The 25464-nt window shown below is 47.9% G+C and overlaps 1 protein-coding gene across 3 annotated transcripts in view; it reads right to left on the reverse strand.

The window, feature by feature from the left end:
- The window catches only part of LOC143934252 (nicotinamide N-methyltransferase-like), an 85499-nt gene that overhangs the window by 16773 nt on the left and 43262 nt on the right, over positions 1–25464 (reverse strand). Inside the window, exon 1 of one of the 3 annotated variants that reach the window (XM_077457704.1) lies at positions 16144–16276. The exons of 1 other annotated variant lie outside the window; for it this stretch is intronic. The gene's annotated coding sequence lies outside the window, so the exon portion shown is untranslated. Of the gene's footprint in view, positions 1–12397; positions 12519–16143; positions 16277–25464 lie in introns of those variants that run through there. One more of the 3 variants, XM_077457705.1, reaches the window with a different exon arrangement.

Here is a 25464-nt window from a genome sequence, read left to right on the forward strand (position 1 = left end):
GTGGCTGAATACATTTTGGCCTAAATGTATGACTAAAATTGAGTTTATTGGATTTTTCTAATAACAAAATTAGAAAATATAATTTTTTTTCAAAATTTGCGGTCTTTTTACGTTTATATCGCAAAAAATAAAAATCGCAGAGGCAATCAAATACCATCAAAAGAAAGCTCTATTTGTGGGAAGAAAAGGACGCAAATTTTGTTTGGGTACAACATTGCATGACCGCGCAATTACCAGTTAAAGCAGCGCAGTGCCAAATTGTAAAAAGACCTCTGGTCATTGACCAGCAAAATGGTCCGGTCTGAAAGTGGTTAAAATGCAATCAACATCCCGGCAAATATAAGCAGTGATCTGGACTGTGAAAAATGTGTGCCATGTATACAGCGAGCAGGCCAAGGCTCAATACTGGGCACTTTTACCCCCCTTCCTGCCCAGGCCAATTTTCAGCTTTCAGCTCTGTCGCATTTTAAATGGCAATTGCTGGTCATGCAATGTTGTACCCTAACTAACTTTTTATCATTTTGTTCACACAGCTAGAGCTTTATTTTGGTGGCACCACTGTTTTTTTTTTATATTTGGCTAATTGAACAAAATAGATTGAAAATATTGAAAAAAAAAAAAACGCATTTCTCTTCGTTTCTGTTATAAAATTTTGAAATAAATAATTGTTCTTCATAAATTTAGGCCAAAATGTATTATGCTACATTTCTTTGGTGAAAATAACCCCCATAACATTTTTCAATATTTTTTTTTTTCTACATAATGTCACCAGTGCAGTACAGCGTCATCATATAACTGGTGTGGCGGTGATCAGGGACACTGACTGGTGACAGTACGCAAAAAAAAACAATTTTTTATTACTTTTTTCTCTTTTTATTGTATTTTTTAAAGATTTAAAAAAAAAACTGACTAGAGCAATAAAATGTTGCTGTAGTAAGAGTGTACTACTCCGGGGAAGTGATTAGTGTACTACTCTGGGGAAGTGATTTGTGTACTACTCTGGGGAGGTGATTAGTGTACTACTCTGGGGAAGTGATTAGGATTCATTTTTTTTACACATTATGATCGATTATAGCAGTGTATTTCATTGCTATAAGCAAGCATTTTAGTAAATTAAACTGATTCAGTTTGTTTTGTCTTTATTAGCTTGTGATTGGCCCTGTCTGTACCATGTGATCACACTGACCAATCACAGCTAACAACACAATTGTGCACAATGAATGGCATGAAAGGAAGCCATCTATTGTTTACAGTGGTCATGTGACCGCTGTGATTGGTCACAGCGGTCAGATGGTACTGGCAGTGAGCTACAGCCAGTGACAAAACGCCGCGCAGCAGGTCCCAGGAGCATGTCATATGATGTCCACCCAGAACGACGAAAGGCTAGCTGGTACTGGTTAAAGTGGTTGTAAACCCTTAGGCCGCGTACACACGCGCGGACTGTTCGCCCAACCTTGTCCGCTGAACAGTGTTTGGGCGGACAGTCCGCTCGTGTGTGGGGCTTCAGCGGACAGTTTCAGCGGACAGTTGGCCGAACAAGGTCTTACGGAAATTCCGAAAAACTGTCCGCTGAAACAAGGTTTCAGCGGACTGTTCGCTCGTGTGTAGGCTTGTTCGGCCAACTAAGTCTCGCGCATGCTCAGAAAGGATTTCCACGTCGGAAGGTTGCATTGCAGTGTATAGGACGTCGTATTTTTCGTCCCGTCGTACGTGCCGTTCACGTCATCGCGCACGGTTTCAGCAAACTGTTCGTCCGTCGTGTGTGGCCATGTCCGTCCATGCTAAGTTTGAGCGGACTGTTCGCTCAAACTGTTGGACGGACAAAGTTGGGCCAACAGTCCGCGCGTGTGTACGCGGCCTAAGGCCGCGTACACACGGGCGGACTGTTCGCCCAACTTTGTCCGCTGAACAGTGTTTGGGCGGACAGTCCGCTCGTGTGTGGGCTTTCAGCGGACAGTTTCAGCGGACAGTTTGACGGACAAGGTTTTTCGGAAATTCCGAAAAACTGTCCGCTGAAACCATGTTTCAGTGAACAGTCCGCTCGTGTGTAGGCTTGTTCGTCAAACAAAGTTGCGCGCATGCTCAGAAAGGATTTTCACGCCGAAAGCTATAATGCAGTGTATAGGACGTCGTATTTTTCGTCCTGTCGTACGTGCCGTTCACGTCATCGCGCACGGTTTCAGCAAACTGTTCGTCCGTCGTGTGTGGCCATGTCCGTCCATGCTAAGTTTGAGCGGACTGTTTGCCGAAACTGTTGGACGGACAAAGTTGGGCGAACAGTCCGCGCGTGTGTACGCGGCCTCACAAACCACTTTGACCTACAAGTAAGCCTAGATTAAGGCTTACCTGTAGGTCCAAGAAATATCTCCTAAACTATATGGTTTAGGAGATATTTACCCGAAGACAGCCACCGCTGTCTACGGCGCATGCGCTGTAGACAGCGGCGCGCAGGCGCACTGGGCAGGCCCCGGATCTCGCCGATATGCCGCGAGTGTCGGCTCCCGTGCGCATGCGTGGGAGTGACATCATCATGGCTCCGGTGAATCACAGCGCTGGAGCAGCGAGACCTGGAAGTCGCTCCAGGATACATGACAGTGGTGAAGAGGAAGACGGAGGACTGCTTCGGGGGCTTCGTTCTCAGGGTAAGTTATTCATAATGAGCTAGTATGCTATGCATACTAGCTCATTATGCCTTTGCCTTACAGGGTGTGTTTTTTTTTTCCTTTACTTCCTCTTTAACTTTAACTGCTGCCCCAATTTAGGCCCCTCCTCCTACTGTGAGTTCATTATGACCACACCCACCTTACTCTGCAGTACAGAGTGCTTTCGCTATAATGCCCAAGAGCGGAGCAGATTTTTCACAGTCCTAGCAATGCCCCTGCCTGTGTACAAGGCCTAAACTCCATTCTGACCCCCCCCCCCCCCCCCCCCAACAAAAAAAGTTACACATACGGTAGATTTTAGGTAAGCATTTTGGATAGCTTATCATCCCAAGTGGAAAAGGTGTGTACCACAGAACATAAGGCAACTGCTCACCATGGATTATGTAGCACCTCTATACCTAGAGAGCATTATATACTGTGGGGAGTTCACTTATTTTTTTTATCAACTTCAGTCCAGTCAGTGAAGTAAATTTCAGTGCTTTTTTCCCCACTTTTATTTATTTATTTATTAAGTAAAGTTCAAAAACTCACACAGGTGTACCCGCATAGGGGTTTTCAGCATTATAATGTCAAAACAGAGATTTTCCAGTTTCCTGGCTATCTGGACTCTGCAGTCCCTAAGCCTGTCTCCGCACAGACTCACAACATTATCATATCCAGCTTTGAAAAAAAAAAAAACACAGACTCTCAGTACCCCTTCAGATGTAGGCTGCCCACGTGTCCCGGATTGCCCGGGATTGTCCCTTAATTAATATTTTTGTCCCGTGTCCCGGGCACCTTCATTCCCTTCATTACAGTGTCCCGGGCTCCCGGAATAAAAACAAAACACACCGCCTGTGACCGCCAGTCCGCCACCCTGATAAACATTTGCTGAACTGTATGGTTGCTAGGGCCGCCCCGCGTCTAGCAACCAGTGACGTCGGCTGACACATGGGCAGTTACCCTATGGCTAAGCAGCGTGCCTCCGAGTCCACTCCATCCACCTCCTCTCCTTCTCTGCCTCTGGCCGCAGCAGCAGAGAGAGAGAGAGAGAGCAGCCACCAGTATCTCGGATCTCTTCCTGCTGAGTCTCCTGACTGGTAGTGGCACTGCTGTAAGGCAGGATCCAGCCTGTGCCCAGTGCCAGTCCCGGGGACCGCTGCCGACTACTTCTGCAGCCGCTGCCTGCAGCAGCACATTGCCAGCCAGCAGCCCGACTTCTCCAGTTCTCCTCCTGAGCCTTCTCCCGCCCACGAGGGCCATGACCCAACTTTGAGCTGCCAACAAAACTTCCAGGTATGTGTTTGTTGTTGCAGGCTGGCAGCAAATATCATGACCAGCTCTATAATGTGATAAAGCAACTTGTTGGCAAATACGACTTTCTATTTGCACTTCCCTTCATTCTTTAGTCACTATTAAATGATTAAAACCTGCAGACATTCCACATCAAAAAATAACTTCAAAAAATAACTGCACTTTAGCGTGGGCATGTTTGTGACAGTGGGGTCACTTTGGACACAGGGTGAATAAAAGAAACCCCCGATATGGTCTGTGATAGCCATATTCAAGGCTGTATATACATTGTATATAGATTGGATGTATACTGTATATGGGGGTTAAGTATCATGGCTGTGAGGAATTAAGTTGTTTTGCATTTCTATTGTTCATTTAAGTCTGTCCTTGTGTGTATTGTAAAGTGCCAGACAGACTGGCTGCCAACCCTTTGTGAAAAGATGTGTATTGGGTGGAGCTGGGCCCTTGTTCATGTTAAAGCATGTGCCTTGAATTGTGTATAAAGTTACAATGTTTCTCAAAAATAAAGTCATTCCTACTACAGAAGAGACAGAGTGTGTCTCGTCTTTTTGCCAGAGGGGTCGGCTCCTATAGGAAAGGGTCGTTTAGCTGTGGATATTGGTCGCGAGAGGGTGTGTGTCTAGGAGAGGGAACATCGTAAACGGCGTTATAACCCCCTTTATATTGGGGGTGCCGTTACACATGTATTTCTATTACAAGAACAATATCACTAAAAGCCTTCTTAAAAGCCTTAAAAGACTTAAAATAGTTTCTGTCATAGGCAGAACAGAATTCTTCCTGCTCCCAAATTAGGATGAGATATTATTGATGAAGTTTCCATCTGAATATCTGAAAGTTTCATATAGGTTTATACATAATCACATTTTTTTTAAAACAAAAAACGCAATAAGCGTATATTGATTGGTTTGCGCCAAAGCAATAGCGTATACAAAATAGGGGATAGATTTATAGCATTTTAATATTTTTTTTTAACTTTTTTTACTAGAAATGGCGGCGATCAGTAATTTTTTTTTTTTTTTTTTATCGGGACTGCGACAGATCGGACACTTGACATATTTTTGGGACCATTGTCATTTATACAGCGATCAGTGCTATGAAAAGGCACAGATGACTGTAAAAGTGTCACTGGCAGGGAAGGGGTTAACACTAGGGGGGGGTGATAAAGGGGTTAACTGCATTCCCTGTGTGTGTTTTAACTGAAGGAGAAGGGCACTGGCAAGTATCAAAAACCATCTTTTTTTGTCCCTGAATGGCAGTTTGAAAATGTGGTCACCCTATTCAGATGATCTTCTCTCTGTAGACACTCTCTCGGTGTCTCTTCTTACATGTTACTCCTGTAGTAGCTTGTCTACATGGGAAGGAGCCCTGAGCCATGACCACACCTTGTCAAACATGGGCTGTGAACACCTGCACAATCAGGCTGCTGATGTCCTGTATAAAGTGGACACAGGGTTAGAGGATTCATCCCTTCCAAGACTCTTCAGAGTCTCCAGACTCCAGAACCCAATCCAGGATCTACCAGTCCTGGAGAACATTCCAGTTTACTCCACTTGGAATAGACATTCTGGAGCCACTCAGCCTGCATCAGTGAGAACCCTGTGTGACATATAACACTGACAGCCCTGTAACAACACATACCTTCATTTAATTCAATGTAAACACTCACATTATGTGTTAGTACATCAGGTTATATCAGTGCCCATATTCATATATGGTACATATGTAACAACAAGTTCACCCAGGGTGCAGTAATGTTGAAGAATTCATACAGTGATCGGCAGAAGAAGAGTGTTGCACACTTATCTTTTATTAGAAAAGAGTTTCTAATAAATACTTGGAAGTGACAATCTAAGGCTGCATTCACACTTCAGTGTTTTAAATCACGGGTAGATTTGCTGCTTTTCTGCCCATGATTTGAAAGCACCAATGTGTGAATGACAAATCGCGGGACTCGCATTTAAGATGTCATTCATTTGAATGACACTTAAAATTGTGGTGCGGATCTGCTGCGATAAATCTCGCTGCAATCGCTGCAACCCACATTGCGGGAAGCACGTTGCCTAAAAAATGTTAAGGAGCTACTTTTGGCCAACATGCTTTTCGCGACACAGCGATTTTAGGGGTCATTCAAATGAATGCACTCTCAAATGCGAGTCCTGCGATTTGTCATTCACACATCAGCGCTTTCAAATCGTGGGCAGAATCGTGGCAGATGTGCCCGCAATTCAAAAGGGTGAAGTGTGAATGCAGCCTAAATCTAAAAAGTAAAAGATTCCTGCTGTGTCTTAGCCTTCTGTAATGCTACATACATATATCATGTAACAAATTTGCTTGAAATTACAAACAAGTAATATGCAAAACTTTGCCAATTCTGTAACGTGTAAAGCATTCAAGGACTAATTCTTTACACACCACTGGATGTATCACTAAAAGAAGAAAACAAGGACTGTTGTAGAAATTGCAGCAGTGCAATTATAATAATTATCAGTGTCCAACGTTTCTGTAAATACATTCACATCTAGTGTTGGAAGAAATGTTTTGCAAGTTTACATTACAAATATAGGGGGAGATTTACTAAAACTGGAGCACACAGGTACAGCTGTGTATAATAACCTTTCTGCTTGTTTTAGGCTACTTTCACACTTGCACCGTGCTGCATTAGCTGTAAAGTGAGCTTGTTTTAGCTGCGATTTACCATAGTTTTAACAGCGCTTTTCGGCTGCTAGGGGGGCACTTTAAACCCCCACTAGAGGCCAAAGAAGGGGTTAAAACTGACAGTGTCGTACCATTTCCGAATCACTTTTCAGGTGCTTCGGAAGCACTGCCCATGCATTCCAATGGGCAGGGCTGGTGTAGGAGCGCTGTATACATCGCTCCTACCCTGCCCCAAAGATGCTGCTTGCAGGACTTTTTTATTCTTGTCCCGCAAGCGCACCATTGTGAAAGCACTTGGGCTTTCACATTGGGGTGGCATGGGAGGCAGTTTTCAGGAACTTTACATGCGCTATTATTAGCGCTAAAACCCCTGAAAAACACCTTTAAATTAGCCTAAGACCCCTTTCACATTTTTGAGTTTTTCAGGCTCTTTAGCACTAGCCTCAGCTGCAAATCCAGTGTGAAAGTGGGGCGCTGCGCTGGCAGGCGTCACAAAAAGTCCTGCGAGTAGCTTCTTTGCAACGCTATAGGAGTGGTGATTACACCGCTCCTATAGCTCCCCTGTCCATTGAAATCAATGGGCAGGGCCACTGTACCGCCAGCAAATGACCGCTGCTAGTGGGGGCTAAAACCGTCCCAATAGCACCGATAAAACGGCGGTAAAGCTGCACTAAACATAGCGCCGCTTTACCGCAGGTGCCCGGGGCAGATGAGTGTGAAAGGACTCTAAATCATTGTCAAAGCTTAATTGAACAAGCAGAAGTTAGAAGCTTATTGGTTACTATGCACGCCTGCAGCAGATTCTGTGTGCACTCGTTTTAGTAAATGCCCCCTTAGTGTATACACACTTAATGTAATATGCATTATATGGTATCTTTAGTAACAACAAAGAGAAGTATAACTTGGTAAAAATTGCTAGTCTAAATATAGTTGATTAACCACTTGAGCTTCAGAAATTTTTACCTCCTTCATGAGCAAAGCATTGTTTGCTATTCAGCACTGCAGTATTTTAACTGGCAATTGTGCGGCCATGCAACACTGTATATTTATCATTTTTTTCACACATACGAGAGATAGACATAGAGATTTCTTTTGGTGGTATTTTATTTGGTGGGTTTTTTATTTTTTGCTATATAAATGAAAAAAATATATATTTTGAAAAAACACAATATTTTCTACATTCTGTTATAAAACATATCCAATAAAAAAAATGAAAAAATTGAATTTCTTTATAAATTTAGGCCAAAATGTATTCTGCTACATGTCTTTGGAAAAAAAAAGAAATCCCAATAGGTGTATATTAATTGGTTTATGTGAATGTTATAGCATCTACAAACTATGGTATATATACTGGAATTTACCCAGCTATGACACTATACTGTTAACTTCGGTGATCAGTGACTTAGACCACTTTCACACTGGGTCATTTTGCAGGTGCTATTGCGCTTAAAACAGCGCCTGCAAACCGACCTGAAACAGCCGCTGCTGTGTCTCCAGTGTGAAAGCCCCGAGAGCTTTACACTGGAGCGGTGCGCTGGCAGGATGGTAAAAAAAAGTCCTGCTAGCAGCATCTTTGGAGCGGTGAAATCAATGGGGCAGCGCAGCTATACCGCCAGCAAAGTGCCTCTGCAGAGGCACTTTGCGGTGGTTTTTAACTAGTGATGCACCGAAATTTCGGCCGCCGAAACATATCGGCCGAAAATGCCCTTTTCGGCAATTTGCCGAAAGAGAAAAACGGCCGATAATGGGGCCGAAAATGGGGCGTGGCCTGGGTGGGGACGGGGCTCCGCCCCCGCCCCTGGTGACGCCCATCATTGCGCAGGAGAGCCACCTCCGCCGCCTTTTTGATAACAGCGCCGGGAACATCACAGCTTTCATTTTAATTGCTGTGTGTTCCCGGCCGTGCGCCGTCACACGCAGCCCCTCCCCCTTGTCCGGGCACTTAGATAGACAGATCATCCGCAGGATTGGACGGATGATCTGTCTATCAAAGTGCCCGGACAAGGGGGAGGGGCTGCGTGTGACGGCGCACGGCCGGGAACACACCGCAATTGAAATGAAAGCTGTGATGTTCCCGGCGCTGTTATCAAACAGGCGGCGGAGGCGGCTCTCTTCCCTGCACACAGTGCACAGGCTGGCTGCAAAATGGCACACTGGCTGCAATGGAGACACAATGGCTGCAATGGGGACACACTGGCTGCAATGGGGACACACTGGCTGCAATGGGGACACACTGGCTGCAATGGGGGATGCCTCCTGTACCACGTCCTCTGTCTCTGACCATCTCCTGTACCACGTCCTCTGTCTCTGACCATCTCCTGTACCATGTCCCCAGTCTGACCATCTTCGGTACCACGTCCCCAGTCTCTGACCATCTCCTGTACCACGTCCCCAGTCTCTGACCATCTCCTATACCGTGTCCCCAGTCTGACCATCTCCTGTACCGTGTCCCCAGTCTGACCATCTCCTGTACCGTGTCCCCAGTCTGACCATCTCCTGTACCGTGTCCCCAGTCTGACCATCTCCTGTACCGTGTCCCCAGTCTCTGACCACCTCCTGTACCGTGTCCCCAGTCTCTGACCACCTCCTGTACCGTGTCCCCAGTCTCTGACCACCTCCTGTACCATGCATGCAGTCTCTGACCACCTCCTGTACCATGCATGCAGTCTCTGACCACCTCCTGTACCATGCATGCAGTCTCTGACCACCTCCTGTACCATGTCCCCAGTCTCTGACCACCTCCTGTACCATGTCCCCAGTCTCTGACCACCTCCTGTACCATGTCCCCAGTCTCTGACCACCTCCTGTACCATGTCCCCAGTCTCTGACCACCTCCTGTATAAAAATATTTTTTTAAAACAGTCATTTTCGGTATCGGTGCTGTTTCGGTATCGGTTTCGGTTTTCGGCCTAGTGTATTTTTCATTTTCGGTATCGGTTTCGGCACCAAAAAACCCATTCGGTGCATCCCTATTTTTAACCCTTTCTCGGCCACTAGCGGGGGGTAAAACTGCTCCACTAGCAGCCGAATTGCGCCACAAATCCAACGGTAAAGCGCCACTAAAAATAGTGGCGCTTTACCCCCAACGCACCCACCACCCCAGTGTGAAAGGAGCCTTATAGTGAGACTGTGATAGTGTGGCAGACGATCTGGCATTAGCTGATGCTGGCTGATTGCCGCATACACACGACCAGACTTTCCGGCAGACTAGGTCCGACGGTCTTCCCAACGGACTTTCAGCAGAGTTCCCGACGGACTTTCCCAATGAACGAACTTGGCCACACACAATCACACCAAAGTTCGACGGATTCGAACATGATGACGTAGGACCAGACTAGAACAAGGAAGTTAATAGCTAGTAGCCAATAGCTGCCCTAGCAACGGTTTTCATCTGTCAGACTAGCGTACAGACGAACGGATTTCTCCATATGAACTGGGTCCAGTGTTTCTAAAGTCCGTCAGATTTTTGGACAGCAAAGGTCCGATGGAGCACACACACGATCAAATTGTCCGATGGATTTGTTCCGTCTGACCTTTGCTGTCAAAGTGCGGTCGCGTGTACACGGCATAACTAACTAACTAACTGACACTGACATCAATAGTGACATTAATACAATGATCAGTGATAATACTATACACTGTCACTGTATTAATGACCATGGCTGGGAAGGGGTTAACATCTAGAAGCAATCAAAGGGTTAATTATGTGCCTAACAACGTGTAATGTGTGTAATACGTGCCGCTTATACTTTACTGTCTGTTTAATTTTATTTTTTCTCCCTTCTTTTCTTTTTGGTAAACAGAACTCTGTGTGTGATCGACCAAAGCCAATCAGCTGGCTGAAATCAGCTGCCAAACTCATACTGTGTCAAAACACAACATCGGTTGGCAGGGGGAACATGCCTGTGCGTGCCTAAACCCAGAAGAAAGGCTGCGATGTACCAGTACGTCACCCGGCCTGTAGCTGCTGCCAGCTCACAGCACAACTACTGTGGGCAGTCGGCAAACGGTTACCCCAACATTTCATATACCTGATATGTGCCTGCTGTACCATGTACTTGTATGACAAAGTATCCTGTTCGCTTTGTATTGCTTCCTTTGTGTGAAATCCCTGGTGTTCCTGCCAGTCCCTATGCTTTCCTATTAATAACTGACCACACAATTCAGGAGAGCACACCGTGGTTAGTTCTCTAGCTGTGCCAAGAACTCCGCCTGCTCTCTTCCAATGATCAGACTTGTCCTGATGCCTCCCCTGCACAGCCTTTCACTGGATAGGTCAGTATGCTGCTATTTCTCCTCCCCCCAGCTCTTATGGAACTGAGCACAGAGGGAATGTGATCACTTAAGAAAAGGGGAAAAAAGGTATTTATAATTTTTTTTTAACCTCCCTAGCGCTGATCCTGAGTCTGGCTCGGGCTGGGATTTCAGTACCATAAGCGGTAACCCCGAGCCAGACTCGGGATCGCATCGCTGGATACAGGGAGAGTTACTTACCTTGTCCCCTGGATCCAGCGATGTCCTCCACGCTGTGTGATCAAGCTGTCCTCTGCTCGATTCACACAGTGCCCGAGTGCCACCAAGCTCCATTACCTGCGACGTTACGACGCACGGGAGCGGAGATCGGTGCCAAATTCAAAAAAGTAAAAATACACAAAACACACACAGTACTGTAAAAAATTACACACACCCTTTGTCCCTAGTGGTCTGTCCAGAGCCCTGCGTGCACTTTTATATTATAAATACTGTTTTTTCTGCCTGGAATTTGGAGATTGTCCATAGCAACCAAAAACTGGCCCTTTATGTCAAAAGTGATTTTAGACCAACTAGAAAACAGCAATAATAAATTATAATCACTTGCAGAATTGAGCGATAGCGATTTGTGGGGAAATTCGTCATCATTACTAAATCTAATGACAGCGACAATTCTGCAAATGAGCAAATTTCTGTGTTTTTGAATTTGATTACATTATTGAATCATTTTTATTATTATTTATTATCATTATTTATTATATTATAAATTGTATCATACCTGGGATGTCTGCTAGACTCTGGTTTGAAGAGAGTTATTCCTAAGAATTGCAGGCCTACAATATAAAACGCCAAATTTCCATGCAAAATAATTGTACTGCTTTCAGGACCTAAAATCTGAACTAATCATACCGCCAGGGAGGTTAATCTATACACAAATGTTTTCTCTTTCATTTCTGTTTCAAACTGAATGGGCTGGTTTACAAGGTTATCATTTACAACCACTTTAAAATCAGGCTGTGAATCTGTGTCTGTTTGCCGATACGTTAGGATTGCGACTTCTGCTCCTAAAATGTTAATTTATGTAATTGCTAGTGGTAAAATGGTGAAAACAGGCCTTCGCGCTACTACTTAAGAATACAAACAATAAACAGGGTAAAAATACCTCTTCAAAAAAAAAAAAAAACAATGTATAAACTGGAAAAAATTGAAAAAAATATATAAAAATATTCAACAACAAAGGTGCACGTGCAAATATAAGGTGCAAGAAATGCAGCTGAACCTGATAGTATACACAAACTACCCAGCAAAAATACAAGTGAACAAAAAGTCCTACGCAAATCAATCAAAAAAAGTCCTTTTAAAGTGATAAGTGCTGATGAAGCATAAAAAAACATATAAATATATGAAACGTATAGAAAAAAATTGTGCAACACATAAAAAGTCTATAAACTGTGATTCATAGGCACCAATGGTGAAAAATTGCAGATGAAAGCAGTAATATAAATCCACGGACTAAAGGCTCTCAGAACTCTCACCTCCAAATAGAAAAAAACAAGCACATCAGAAAGAACTGGCCAACTCCACTCCTCGTCTCCAGCCACCAGGGGGGTCCTCCACTGTAGCAGACTATGCAGCGATATTCTCCACTTTTCTTTGTAATCTCTCCCATTGCTAATGAATTCTGCTGCCCCCCGTAGGAGGGGGTGGTGGAAGAAGGGCCTGCCCTCCGGAAACAACGAGGGAACGAGTTGCCTGGTTCTGGAACCAGTCTCGATACCATCCCCTACTCATATTCCCTCTTTTTTCTTCTGTTTATTATAAGTATAATGTGATGGCTGGCCCTTTGGTTTTACATTCATGTTTTGTAGCCCCTGCGAGGGCGCACAAGGAGCAGATTGTAGTCTCTTGTTTATTCCTGTTTATTCAACTTTTCAATAAAAAAAATATTGAAACAGAAAACATATAGTTTTGGGTGGTAAGCTGAGAACCTTTTCTGATCTCAAAAGCGCCTACTCACTACCGGGTTGGATGCTATTTCGATACTACCAGCTTCGTCATGCGTATAGAAAACAGTTCCTGACATAGTTTATATTGAAATCAGACTCTGTGGAGGGACTACTTACTAGCAAGATCATAGATAAACCCCTTTCCCCCCTATACTTCCACTTATCTATAGCTCCACTGAAGAAATGTAAAAAAGCCCTGGTGAAGTGGAAGCTAGACATCCCAGACCTGACAGAGGAGGAATGGGAAACATGTGTATCTTCCTTTGTCACTAACATGATCTCGGCCAGAGACAGATTTATGCAGGTTAAGTTCCTCCATAGAGCCTACACTCCTAGGTGGTTAACAATCATGAATCCTAGCAACCCGGTGACCTGTCCTAGATGTAATCGTAGCTCCGCTTCATTCTTTCATATGACATGGTCATGTCCCCGCCTTGGAGACTATTGGTCAGATTTAGCTGCAGTGTTGCCAACCGTCAGTATTTTTACTGGCAGCCAGTAAAAAACAGGCAATTTTCTCCTGCCAGTAAATGACAGTAAAAAGAAAAGGTTGCCAGTAAAAAAATATGGCTGTGACGCTCCGCCCGAAGCCCGCCGAGACCACACAAGTGCCTACTACAGTGTGTTTGGGCGGCTCAGGTGGGGGCGGTGCCTGAACATGTCCTGTGATGTGATGGTGCAAGTGAGCCAAGCAGTGTGGCCAGAGCCTTGTGTGTGGGTCTGCAGGATGAGAGCAGGGCAGGCCAGGAGCAGGACCATCAGTGCTGTTTGGACTGGAGGGCCACCTAGCTTGGAGAGAGACTGTCACTGTGACTCAGGAGGGGACGTGTCGTGTCGGTAATCTGTACTGCTGCACACCGCTGTCAGTATCACTGTGAGAGTCAATTTCATGTGTGTGCCGCCCATTCTAATTTCTTGCTCTCCTGAGTCCTGTCCCCGAGCTACTTACTTACTATATTGAATATAAAATAAGAAATATGTTTTTTGCCTTATTATCTACTTTAAAACTTGAATTTTGTAACTTTTGGAAATGTCAGTAAAAACTTGGTTGTGCCAGTAAATGTTGGGTGTCGTGTCAGTAAATTTCAATCTGTTAGGTTGGCAACATTGGATAGCTGACACCCTGGGTCGGGTTTCTTCCCTGGAGCTGGTAACAGACCCCAAAATGATGCTACTAAATGTCTTTCATTCCAGAGCAAGGGGTACATATACTAGATTATTTCTGAGTTACTTTTATGCCCGTAGAGAGATGTTCCTACATTGGAAAGACGCTGTGCCTCCCAGGGTGCCCTCATGGCACCTAACACTGAATTCGGTGTTGCCACTGTATAAACGTACCTATGCCAATCGAAACTGCCCTGGCAAATTTGACAAAATATGATCAGGATGGATAGATGCCTGGGGCACAGAACTGGTGGATAATCACTAAATCACTACTGCTGGACCTACCCCAAAATAGGACACCACTGATATGATCTATTGAGTGTGTAATCATTGTTTGAACTATGTGTACTTCATACAGTATATGAGGTCCCTCTTTCGTTCCCCTCCCTTCTCCTCTCCCCCCTTCTTTCTATACATCTCACCCCCGCCCCCTCTTCTCCTTTCTTCCGGTATCCTGCCTTCCTTACTTGGTACTGCTGAAATCTAATACCTCCAAACCCATATCCTAATGTATTGTAACTTAAAAGCCGGCACATCTTTCTCCTGCCTAAATGTGCTGCCCATCCACCCTGTGACAATTCATGTAGCAATCTTCTGTAAACAACTGTGTATATGCATCGCTTGTACTATAAACATTTAATAAACAATTTCTTATTGTTAAAAAAAAAGTATGAATGGGAAAAACAAAAACATACTTCTCTTTTGAGCCTGGTACACAGAGGACACATACCGGCCGGTCTTGGCCAGTTCAACAAAAATCATCCGACATTTCCATGTGGCTGCAAGCCCTGGCGGTGGGAGAAGGGGGGGCAATTCCCCTGTCAGAACACAATAGCTCAGTGGGGAGATCACTGCACTAACATCATATAGTTAGTACAGGATCTCCTCTAGAGCTCCTCAGTTTTTTCATTCAGCCCGCTGGGTTGAATGGAAAAAACAATAGTGTGTGCCAGGCTTTAGTAAAATACAGCAAGGCATTAGGTAAAGTCACAATGATTTTTGGATAGTGGGGCATTTATACTGAGAAAACAGCGTTTTTTTTGCAAAAATCCCACCACAAAATAAATTCCCCTTTCCCGCGAGGCTGTCCGTTTTTACTCCTCCGGAGCGATCCCTGCTGAGCTGGCAGATGACAAGTCAGAGAGACCGCTCTCCCCAATGGGGGGATCAGATAAATACAGATCGCCTGTCCGTTTTCATCCGATCCGATACGCCAAACGGATGGAAAATAGGACATCCATCCGTCTGGATTTTGCGGATCGGATTGGAGCGGATCGGATGTCAGTGGACATGTCACCTCTGACATGCGACGCTCCATAGAGCTGTATGGTGTGTCTGTTCAGATCCGCCTGAAAAAACTGACAGGCAGATCTGAACGGTCCGCATGTGTGAAAGAGGCCAAATATTAAAATTGTGAACAGAAAAAAAGTTACCCCATACATCTGGTTAGGTCCTATATAACGTGGGCAATAAAAAAATGGCATAAGAAAAATTCCTTTTTTTTTTTATACATGTCATGCTTACAATATAACTAAAGACAAACTTATTTTTTTTAGTTTTCGATAGAGTGGAGAGGGATTGGAACATTTGTCAGTTTTCATTGCAGTCTGTGCCCCCGTTAGGAGGATTCACCCTCTCTATTAGTCCTGTTTACCAATATCATTGAAAGTGAAAGTAAAAGAAAATGCTAAATTTTGGGTTGTCCCCAGAAAAGTAATAATTGTCTTCCAATGGGGACACTAGTTCTGGTGACCCGGGGGTCCCTGGGGGTTCCCAAGCAATTCCCTCTCACTTCCTGGTTGGCTATGGGACAGGAAATAAAGGGAAATCTCTGAAATGGGACAGATGGTGGACAAAAAATCTGACCCTCCCTTGCTCTATCCAAAATATAAAAAAAAAGTTTTGCCTATAGTTCTACTTTAAGTCTGCATTACAAAAAAGAAAAAATCACAACCCATCACTACAGATGCATCAGTTACCACTTAATAAGGTAAATGTTGCAAAACTGTAAACAGTCAAACGTGCAATTTCTGGGTGGACTGATGCAATTTAGATGCTGATAGGATTCTAAACAATTTCTTTTGGTGTTGGCTCCACAATGGCTTCCTTACCTCAATTTGGTGCTCACTGCTCAGCTGAAGGCGTCCTACCTGTGAATTACAATGGAATTTATCAGCACAATTTACAGTGAAATCCGATGCCGACACCCTCCCTCACTACAACAGTATAATGTGAAGCCTTGCATATTAGGTGTAGCTGTTATTTACCCTTTAAATGCTGGCGAGTGTAATTACTATTCATCACATCCCATGGTAAGACAGGAAAAGTTTACCAACCTGACAAATGTAGATTGTTTTGGGGGTGCATCACAGAAAATGATCAACACTGTAAAGGGCAACAGCATTTAGCTTTAACCACTTACCCACTGGGCACTTAAACCAGGGGAGGGCTGGCAGCCTTAGGCCTGGGGGGGAAAGTCCAGTCAAGTGGCCCATTAAACTACAGAATCAGCTCACCATTCATCTCCACAGAAAGGGAGAGAGAAAGACTGCTTCACATTGCCTGCACACAGAGAGTGAGAGACCACTTCACACTGCCTGCACAGAGAGAGTGAGATGAGACTGCTCCACATTGCCCCAGATAGGGAGCGACCACTCCACACTGCCTGCACAGAGAGAGAGAGAGAGACACGAGAGCCCATTTCACACTGCTTGCACAGAGAGAGACCACTTCACACTGCCTGCACAGAGAGAGAGAGTCCGCTTCACACTGCCTGCACAGAGAGACCGCTTCACACTGCCTGCACAGAGAGAGAAAGACCGCTTCACACTGCCTGCACAGAGAGAGAAAGACCGCTTCACACTGCCTGCACAGAGAGAGACCGCTTCACACTGCCTGCACAGAGAGAGAGAGAGACCGCTTCACACTGCCTGCACAGAGAGAGACCGCTTCACACTGCCTGCACAGAGAGAGACCGCTTCACACTGCCTGCACAGAGAGAGAGACCGCTTCACACTGCCTGCACAGAGATAGAGAGACCGCTTCACACTGCCTGCACAGAGAGAGAGACCGCTTCACACTGCCTGCACAGAGAGAGACCGCTTCACACTGCCTGCACAGAGAGAGAAAGACCGCTTCACACTGCCTGCACAGAGAGAGAAAGACCGCTTCACACTGCCTGCACAGAGAGAGACCGCTTCACACTGCCTGCACAGAGAGAGAAAGACCGCTTCACACTGCCTGCACAGAGAGAGACCGCTTCACACTGCCTGCACAGAGAGAGAGAGAGACCGCTTCACACTGCCTGCACAGAGAGAGACCGCTTCACACTGCCTGCACAGAGAGAGAGAGAGACCGCTTCACACTGCCTGCACAGAGAGAGAGACCGATTCACACTGCCTGCACAGAGACAGAGAGACCGCTTCACACTGCCTGCACAGAGAGAGAGAGAGAGACCGCTTCACACTGCCTGCACAGAGAGAGAGGGAGAGAGAGACTGCTTCACACTGCCTGCACAGAGAGCAGGAGAGACAGGAGAGCCCACTTCACACTGCCTGCAGAGAGAGAGAGAGAGCCCGCTTCACACTGCCTGCACAGAGTGAGAGAGAGACAGACCGCTTAACACTGCCTGCACAGAGAGAGACCGCTTCACACTGCCTGCACAGAGAGAGAGACCGCTTCACACTGCCTGCACAGAGAGAGAGACCGCTTCACACTGCCTGCACAGAGAGAGAGAGACCGCTTCACGCTGCCTGCACAGAGAGAGAGAGAGACCGCTTCACACTGCCTGCACAGAGAGAGACCGCTTCACACTGCCTGCACAGAGAGAGAGAGAGACCGCTTCACACTGCCTGCACAGAGAGAGACCGCTTCACACTGCCTGCACAGAGAGAGAGACTGCTTCACACTGCCTGCACAGAGACAGAGAGACCGCTTCACACTGCCTGCACAGAGACAGAGAGACCGCTTCACACTGCCTGCACAGAGAGAGAGAGACCGCTTCACACTGCCTGCACAGAGAGAGAGGGAGAGAGAGACTGCTTCACACTGCCTGCACAGAGAGCAGGAGAGACAGGAGAGCCCACTTCACACTGCCTGCACAGAGAGAGAGAGAGCCCGCTTCACACTGCCTGCACAGAGTGAGAGAGAGAGAGAGACAGACAGACCGCTTCACACTGCCTGCACAGAGAGAGAGAGAAAGACCGCTTCACACTGCCTGCACAGAGAGAGAGGGAGAGAGAGACTGCTTCACACTGCCTGCACAGAGAGCAGGAGAGACAGGAGAGCCCGCTTCACACTGCCTGCACAGAGTGAGAGAGAGAGAGACAGACCGCTTCACACTGCCTGCACAGAGAGAGAGAGAAAGACCGCTTCACACTGCCTGCACAGGGAGAGAGAGAGAAAGACCGCTTCACACTGCCTGCACAGAGAGAAAGAGAGAGACCGCTTCACACTGCCTGCACAGAGAGAGAGAGAGAGAGAGAGACCGCTTCACACTGCCTGCACAGAGAGAGAGAGAAAGACCGCTTCACACTGCCTGCACAGAGAGAAAGAGAGAGACCGCTTCACACTGCCTGCACAGAGAGAGAGAGAGACCACTTCACACTGCCTGCACAGAGAGAGAGAGAAAGAGAGAGACCACTTTACACTGCCTGCACAGAGAGAGAGAGAGAGACCACTTTACACTGCCTGCACAGAGAGAGAGAGAGACCACTTCACACTGCCTGCACAGAGAGAGAGAGAGAGAGAGAGAGAGAGAGAGAGACCTCTTCACACTGCCTGCACAGAGAGAAAAAGAGAGACAGCTTCACACTGCCTGCACAGAGAGAGAGAGACCGCTTCACACTGCCTGCACAGAGAGAGAGACCGGTTCACACTGCCTGCACAGAGAGAAAGAGAGAGACCGCTTCACACTGCCTGCACAGAGAGAGAGACCACTTCACACTGCCTGCATAGAGAGAGAGACCGCTTCACACTGCCTGCATAGAGAGAGAGACCGCTTCACACTGCCTGCAGAGAGAGAGAGACCACTTCACACTGCCTGCACAAAGAGAGAGAGACCGCTTCACACTGCCTGCACAGAGAGAGAGAGACCACTTTACACTGCCTGCACAGACAGAGAGAGACCGCTTCACACTGCCTACACAGAGAGAGAGAGAGACCACTTCACACTGCCTGCACAGAGAGAGAGAGAGAGAGAGACCGCTTCACACTGTCTGCACAGAGAGAGAGACCGCTTCACACTGCCTGCAGAGAGAGAGACCGCTTCACACTGCCTGCACAGAGAGAGAGAGAGACCGCTTCACACTGCCTGCACAGAGAGAGAGACTGCTTCACAATGCCTGCACAGAGAGAGAGAGAGACCGCTTCACACTGCCTGCACAGGGAGAGAGACTGCTTCACACTGCCTGCACAGAGAGAGAGAGACCACTTCACACTGCCTGCACAGGGAGAGAGACTGCTTCACACTGCCTGCACAGAGAGAGAGAGACCACTTCACACTGCCTGCACAGAGAGAGTGAGATGAGACTGCTCCACATTGCCCCAGATAGGGAGCGACCACTCCACACTGCCTGCACAGAGAGAGAGAGAGAGACACGAGAGCCCATTTCACACTGCTTGCACAGAGAGAGACCACTTCACACTGCCTGCACAGAGAGAGAGAGTCCGCTTCACACTGCCTGCACAGAGAGACCGCTTCACACTGCCTGCACAGAGAGAGAAAGACCGCTTCACACTGCCTGCACAGAGAGAGACCGCTTCACACTGCCTGCACAGAGAGAGAGAGAGACCGCTTCACACTGCCTGCACAGAGAGAGACCGCTTCACACTGCCTGCACAGAGAGAGACCGCTTCACACTGCCTGCACAGAGAGAGAGACCGCTTCACACTGCCTGCACAGAGATAGAGAGACCGCTTCACACTGCCTGCACAGAGAGAGAGACCGCTTCACACTGCCTGCACAGAGAGAGACCGCTTCACACTGCCTGCACAGAGAGAGAAAGACCGCTTCACACTGCCTGCACAGAGAGAGAAAGACCGCTTCACACTGCCTGCACAGAGAGAGACCGCTTCACACTGCCTGCACAGAGAGAGAAAGACCGCTTCACACTGCCTGCACAGAGAGAGACCGCTTCACACTGCCTGCACAGAGAGAGAGAGAGACCGCTTCACACTGCCTGCACAGAGAGAGACCGCTTCACACTGCCTGCACAGAGAGAGAGAGAGACCGCTTCACACTGCCTGCACAGAGAGAGAGACCGATTCACACTGCCTGCACAGAGACAGAGAGACCGCTTCACACTGCCTGCACAGAGAGAGAGAGAGAGACCGCTTCACACTGCCTGCACAGAGAGAGAGGGAGAGAGAGACTGCTTCACACTGCCTGCACAGAGAGCAGGAGAGACAGGAGAGCCCACTTCACACTGCCTGCAGAGAGAGAGAGAGAGCCCGCTTCACACTGCCTGCACAGAGTGAGAGAGAGACAGACCGCTTAACACTGCCTGCACAGAGAGAGACCGCTTCACACTGCCTGCACAGAGAGAGAGACCGCTTCACACTGCCTGCACAGAGAGAGAGACCGCTTCACACTGCCTGCACAGAGAGAGAGAGACCGCTTCACGCTGCCTGCACAGAGAGAGAGAGAGACCGCTTCACACTGCCTGCACAGAGAGAGACCGCTTCACACTGCCTGCACAGAGAGAGAGAGAGACCGCTTCACACTGCCTGCACAGAGAGAGACCGCTTCACACTGCCTGCACAGAGAGAGAGACTGCTTCACACTGCCTGCACAGAGACAGAGAGACCGCTTCACACTGCCTGCACAGAGACAGAGAGACCGCTTCACACTGCCTGCACAGAGAGAGAGAGACCGCTTCACACTGCCTGCACAGAGAGAGAGGGAGAGAGAGACTGCTTCACACTGCCTGCACAGAGAGCAGGAGAGACAGGAGAGCCCACTTCACACTGCCTGCACAGAGAGAGAGAGAGCCCGCTTCACACTGCCTGCACAGAGTGAGAGAGAGAGAGAGACAGACAGACCGCTTCACACTGCCTGCACAGAGAGAGAGAGAAAGACCGCTTCACACTGCCTGCACAGAGAGAGAGGGAGAGAGAGACTGCTTCACACTGCCTGCACAGAGAGCAGGAGAGACAGGAGAGCCCGCTTCACACTGCCTGCACAGAGTGAGAGAGAGAGAGACAGACCGCTTCACACTGCCTGCACAGAGAGAGAGAGAAAGACCGCTTCACACTGCCTGCACAGGGAGAGAGAGAGAAAGACCGCTTCACACTGCCTGCACAGAGAGAAAGAGAGAGACCGCTTCACACTGCCTGCACAGAGAGAGAGAGAGAGAGACCGCTTCACACTGCCTGCACAGAGAGAGAGAGAAAGACCGCTTCACACTGCCTGCACAGAGAGAAAGAGAGAGACCGCTTCACACTGCCTGCACAGAGAGAGAGAGAGAGACCACTTCACACTGCCTGCACAGAGAGAGAGAGAAAGAGAGAGACCACTTTACACTGCCTGCACAGAGAGAGAGAGAGACCACTTTACACTGCCTGCACAGAGAGAGAGAGAGACCACTTCACACTGCCTGCACAGAGAGAGAGAGAGAGAGAGAGAGAGAGAGACCTCTTCACACTGCCTGCACAGAGAGAAAAAGAGAGACAGCTTCACACTGCCTGCACAGAGAGAGAGAGACCGCTTCACACTGCCTGCACAGAGAGAGAGACCGGTTCACACTGCCTGCACAGAGAGAAAGAGAGAGACCGCTTCACACTGCCTGCACAGAGAGAGAGACCACTTCACACTGCCTGCATAGAGAGAGAGACCGCTTCACACTGCCTGCATAGAGAGAGAGACCGCTTCACACTGCCTGCAGAGAGAGAGAGACCACTTCACACTGCCTGCACAAAGAGAGAGAGACCGCTTCACACTGCCTGCACAGAGAGAGAGAGACCACTTTACACTGCCTGCACAGACAGAGAGAGACCGCTTCACACTGCCTACACAGAGAGAGAGAGAGACCACTTCACACTGCCTGCACAGAGAGAGAGAGAGAGAGAGAGAGAGAGACCGCTTCACACTGTCTGCACAGAGAGAGAGACCGCTTCACACTGCCTGCAGAGAGAGAGACCGCTTCACACTGCCTGCACAGAGAGAGAGAGAGACCGCTTCACACTGCCTGCACAGAGAGAGAGACTGCTTCACAATGCCTGCACAGAGAGAGAGAGAGACCGCTTCACACTGCCTGCACAGGGAGAGAGACTGCTTCACACTGCCTGCACAGAGAGAGAGAGACCACTTCACACTGCCTGCACAGGGAGAGAGACTGCTTCACACTGCCTGCACAGAGAGAGAGAGACCACTTCACACTGCCTGCAGAGAGAGAGAGAGAGAGAGACTGCTTCACACTGCCTGCACAGAGAGAGAGAGAGACCGTTTCACACTGCCTGCACGGAGAGAGAGAGAGACCGTTTCACACTGCCTGCACAGAGAGAGAGAGAGAGACCGTTTCACACTGCCTGCACAGAGAGAGACCACTTCACACTACCTGCACAGAGAGAGAGAGAGACTGCTTCACACTGCCTGCACAGAGAGAGAGATAGAGAGACCGCTTCACACTGCCTGCACAGAGAGAGAGACCGCTTCACACTGCCTGCACAGAGAGAGAGAGAGACCGCTTCACACTGCCAGGGCTGGATTAAGAGCATCATGTTCCTGGTGCTGAGGATTTCGGTGGGTCTTCACACAAATATAACTATCTTTTGGTGCTATTTAAACCACTGAGTTTTTTTTATTTTTTTCCTAAACATTAAAAAATTGACATTTAAAATAACATTTTGCACATAAGTAATTTATCTTCTTCACTGATGATACTGCACTGATAAGCAGCACTGATGGGCACCAATGATTCAGCACTAATATGCGGCACCAGGACCAGATTAAGGGTATCGTGGGTCTGGTGCTGCAGGTTTGGGTATGGCAGGGATATGGTGTAAGTAACGTCATATCTCAGCTCCCCTCTTACTGGCCTTCCTCCTGTGTTTCCAGGAGCCTGAGCTGGCTTGTGCCCAGACTTGGTTGCAGCCACATAGGTGTAATATGCTAGGGAAGCCTGGCATTTGATTTGCCAAGCTTCAGTAACAGCCGTGTGGTGGTGTGTGCTCTGGGGTGAAAGTTTCCCAGACATCAGACTACAGTGATCACTGCTGGCAGCTATAGCAGCCAGCAGTGATTGACATAAAAAAAAAAAAAAGACAGCACGCTGGTTGTACTGGAGTCAGTTGACAGATCTAATTCCGTACAACCAGTCTACACATAGATAGATAGATGGTCCTGCACATATTTCAGTCTGTCTATGCTGGTCTAAGTCCACCAGTCTCTGGGTTTAAAAATATCCTAAAATCTTCTAAAAGGGGTGCTCCACTTAAGTGTAGAAATTAACATTGAATTCCACCTTATATACAGAACTCTCTCTAGGTATAAGGTATTTTTTTCTGTGGTTGAACTGAATGGACTTGTGTCTTTTTTCAACCTGACTAACTATGTAACTATGTAACTATAAGATGTGAAAACAATAAGGTGAGAGCACATCTAATACCTACAGAGCGTAATGGAAATAAGGTGCGTTCAAAGTGAAGCGTGCCATTACCTGCAGGGAGTGGCACTTAGGTTAAAATAGGCAGGGAGGAAATGTGATGATTCCTCCTCACTGCCTGTCAAATGCCTCAGAAAAGTGACCTGAGCATGGATCGCTTCTCAGTGGAGTGGCAGTACTTGTGACAAGTGAGCCTTTGGGCTCACACTGGTGTGCTGTGATTGGCTGCAGTGCTAGTGTACTGGTGGGTTTCTTTAGCTGCAGTCCCCGAGACTTCTTTTAGGTTGCACATTTTTGCTGCATTTTCTAAAAGTGCACCAAAGGTGCAGCATGCAGGACTTTTTTTGTGCACTTTCAGAACATGCAGTAAAAATGTGCAACCTAAAAGAAGTCTATGGGACTGGGGCCACCATGCCGGAAGACTACCAGCTCTGCAACATACCAGTGTCAGTGTGAACCTCTTCATACCACCGAGGAGGGCAAGGTACTGTCACAGGCTGCTAGAAAGAAAACTCTTTAGCTGCAGAGAGGGAGGGAGAGGCATTTGGGAGAGAGATAGCAGAGAGGGAGGGGCATTTGGGAGAGAGCAGAGAGGGAGGGAGGGGCATTTGGGAGAGAGCAGAGAGGGGAGAGGCATTTGGGAGAGAAAGAGCAGAGAGGGAGGGAGAGGCATTTGGGAGAGAGAGAGCAGAGAGGGAGGGAGAGGCATTTGGGAGAGAGAGAGCAGAGAGGGAGGGAGAGGCATTTGGGAGAGAGAGAGCAGAGAGGGAGGGAGAGGCATTTGGAAGAGAGAGAGCAGAGAGGGAGGGAGGGGCATTTGGGAGAGAGAGAGCAGAGATGGAGGGAGAGTCATTTGGGAGAGAGCAGAGAGGGGAGAGGCATTTGGGAGAGAGAGAGAGCAGAGAGGGAGGGAAGGAGAGGCATCTGGGAGAGAGAGAGCAGAGAGGGAGGGAGGGAGGGAGAGGCATTTGGGAGAGAGAGCAGAGAGGAGGGAGGGAGGGAGGGAGAGTCATTTGGGAGAGAGAGCAGAGACGGAGGGAGAGGCATTTGGGAGAGAGAGAGCAGAGAGGGAGGGAGAGTCATTTGGGAGAGAGAGAGCAGAGAGGGAGGGAGAGGCATTTGGGAGAGAGAGAGCAGAGAGGGAGGGAAGGAGAGGCATTTGGGAGAGAAAGAGCAAAGAGGGAGGGAGGGAGAGGCATTTGGGAGAGAGAGAGAGAGCAGAGAGGGAGAGGCATTTGGGAGAGAGAGAGCAGAGAGGGAGGGAGGGAGGGAGAGACATTTGGGAGAGAGAGAGAGCAGAGAGGGAGGGAGGGAGAGGCACTTGGGAGAGAGAGAGCAGAGAGGGAGGGAGAGGCATTTGGGAGAGAGAGAGCATAGAGGGAGGGAGAGGCATTTGGGAGAGAGAGAGCAGAGCGGGAGGGAGAGGCATTTGGAAGAGGGAGCAGAGCGGGAGGGAGGGAGAGGCATTTGGGAGAGAGAGCAGAGAGGGAGGGAGGGAGAGGCATTTGGGAGAGAGAGCAGAGAGGGAGTGAGAGGCATTTGGGAGAGGCATTTGGAAGAGGGAGCAGAGCGGGAGGGAGAGGCATTTGGGAGAGAGAGAGCAGAGAGGGAGGGAGAGGCATTTGGGAGAGAGAGAGCAGAGAGGGAGGGAGGGAGAGGCATTTGGGAGAGAGAGCAGAGAGGGAGGGAGGGAGAGGCATTTGGGAGAGAGAGCAGAGAGGGAGTGAGAGGCATTTGGGAGAGAGAGAGAGCAGAGAGGGAGGGAGGGAGAGGCATTTGGGAAAGAGAGAGCAGAGAGAGAGGGAGAGGCATTTGGGAGAGAGCAGAGAG

The sequence above is a fragment of the Lithobates pipiens genome, unplaced genomic scaffold (assembly GCF_037356315.1).
Source record: "Lithobates pipiens isolate NorthernLeopardFrog02 unplaced genomic scaffold, aLitPip1_a1.2 Scaffold_27, whole genome shotgun sequence".
NCBI classification, from domain to species: Eukaryota; Metazoa; Chordata; class Amphibia; order Anura; family Ranidae; genus Lithobates; species Lithobates pipiens.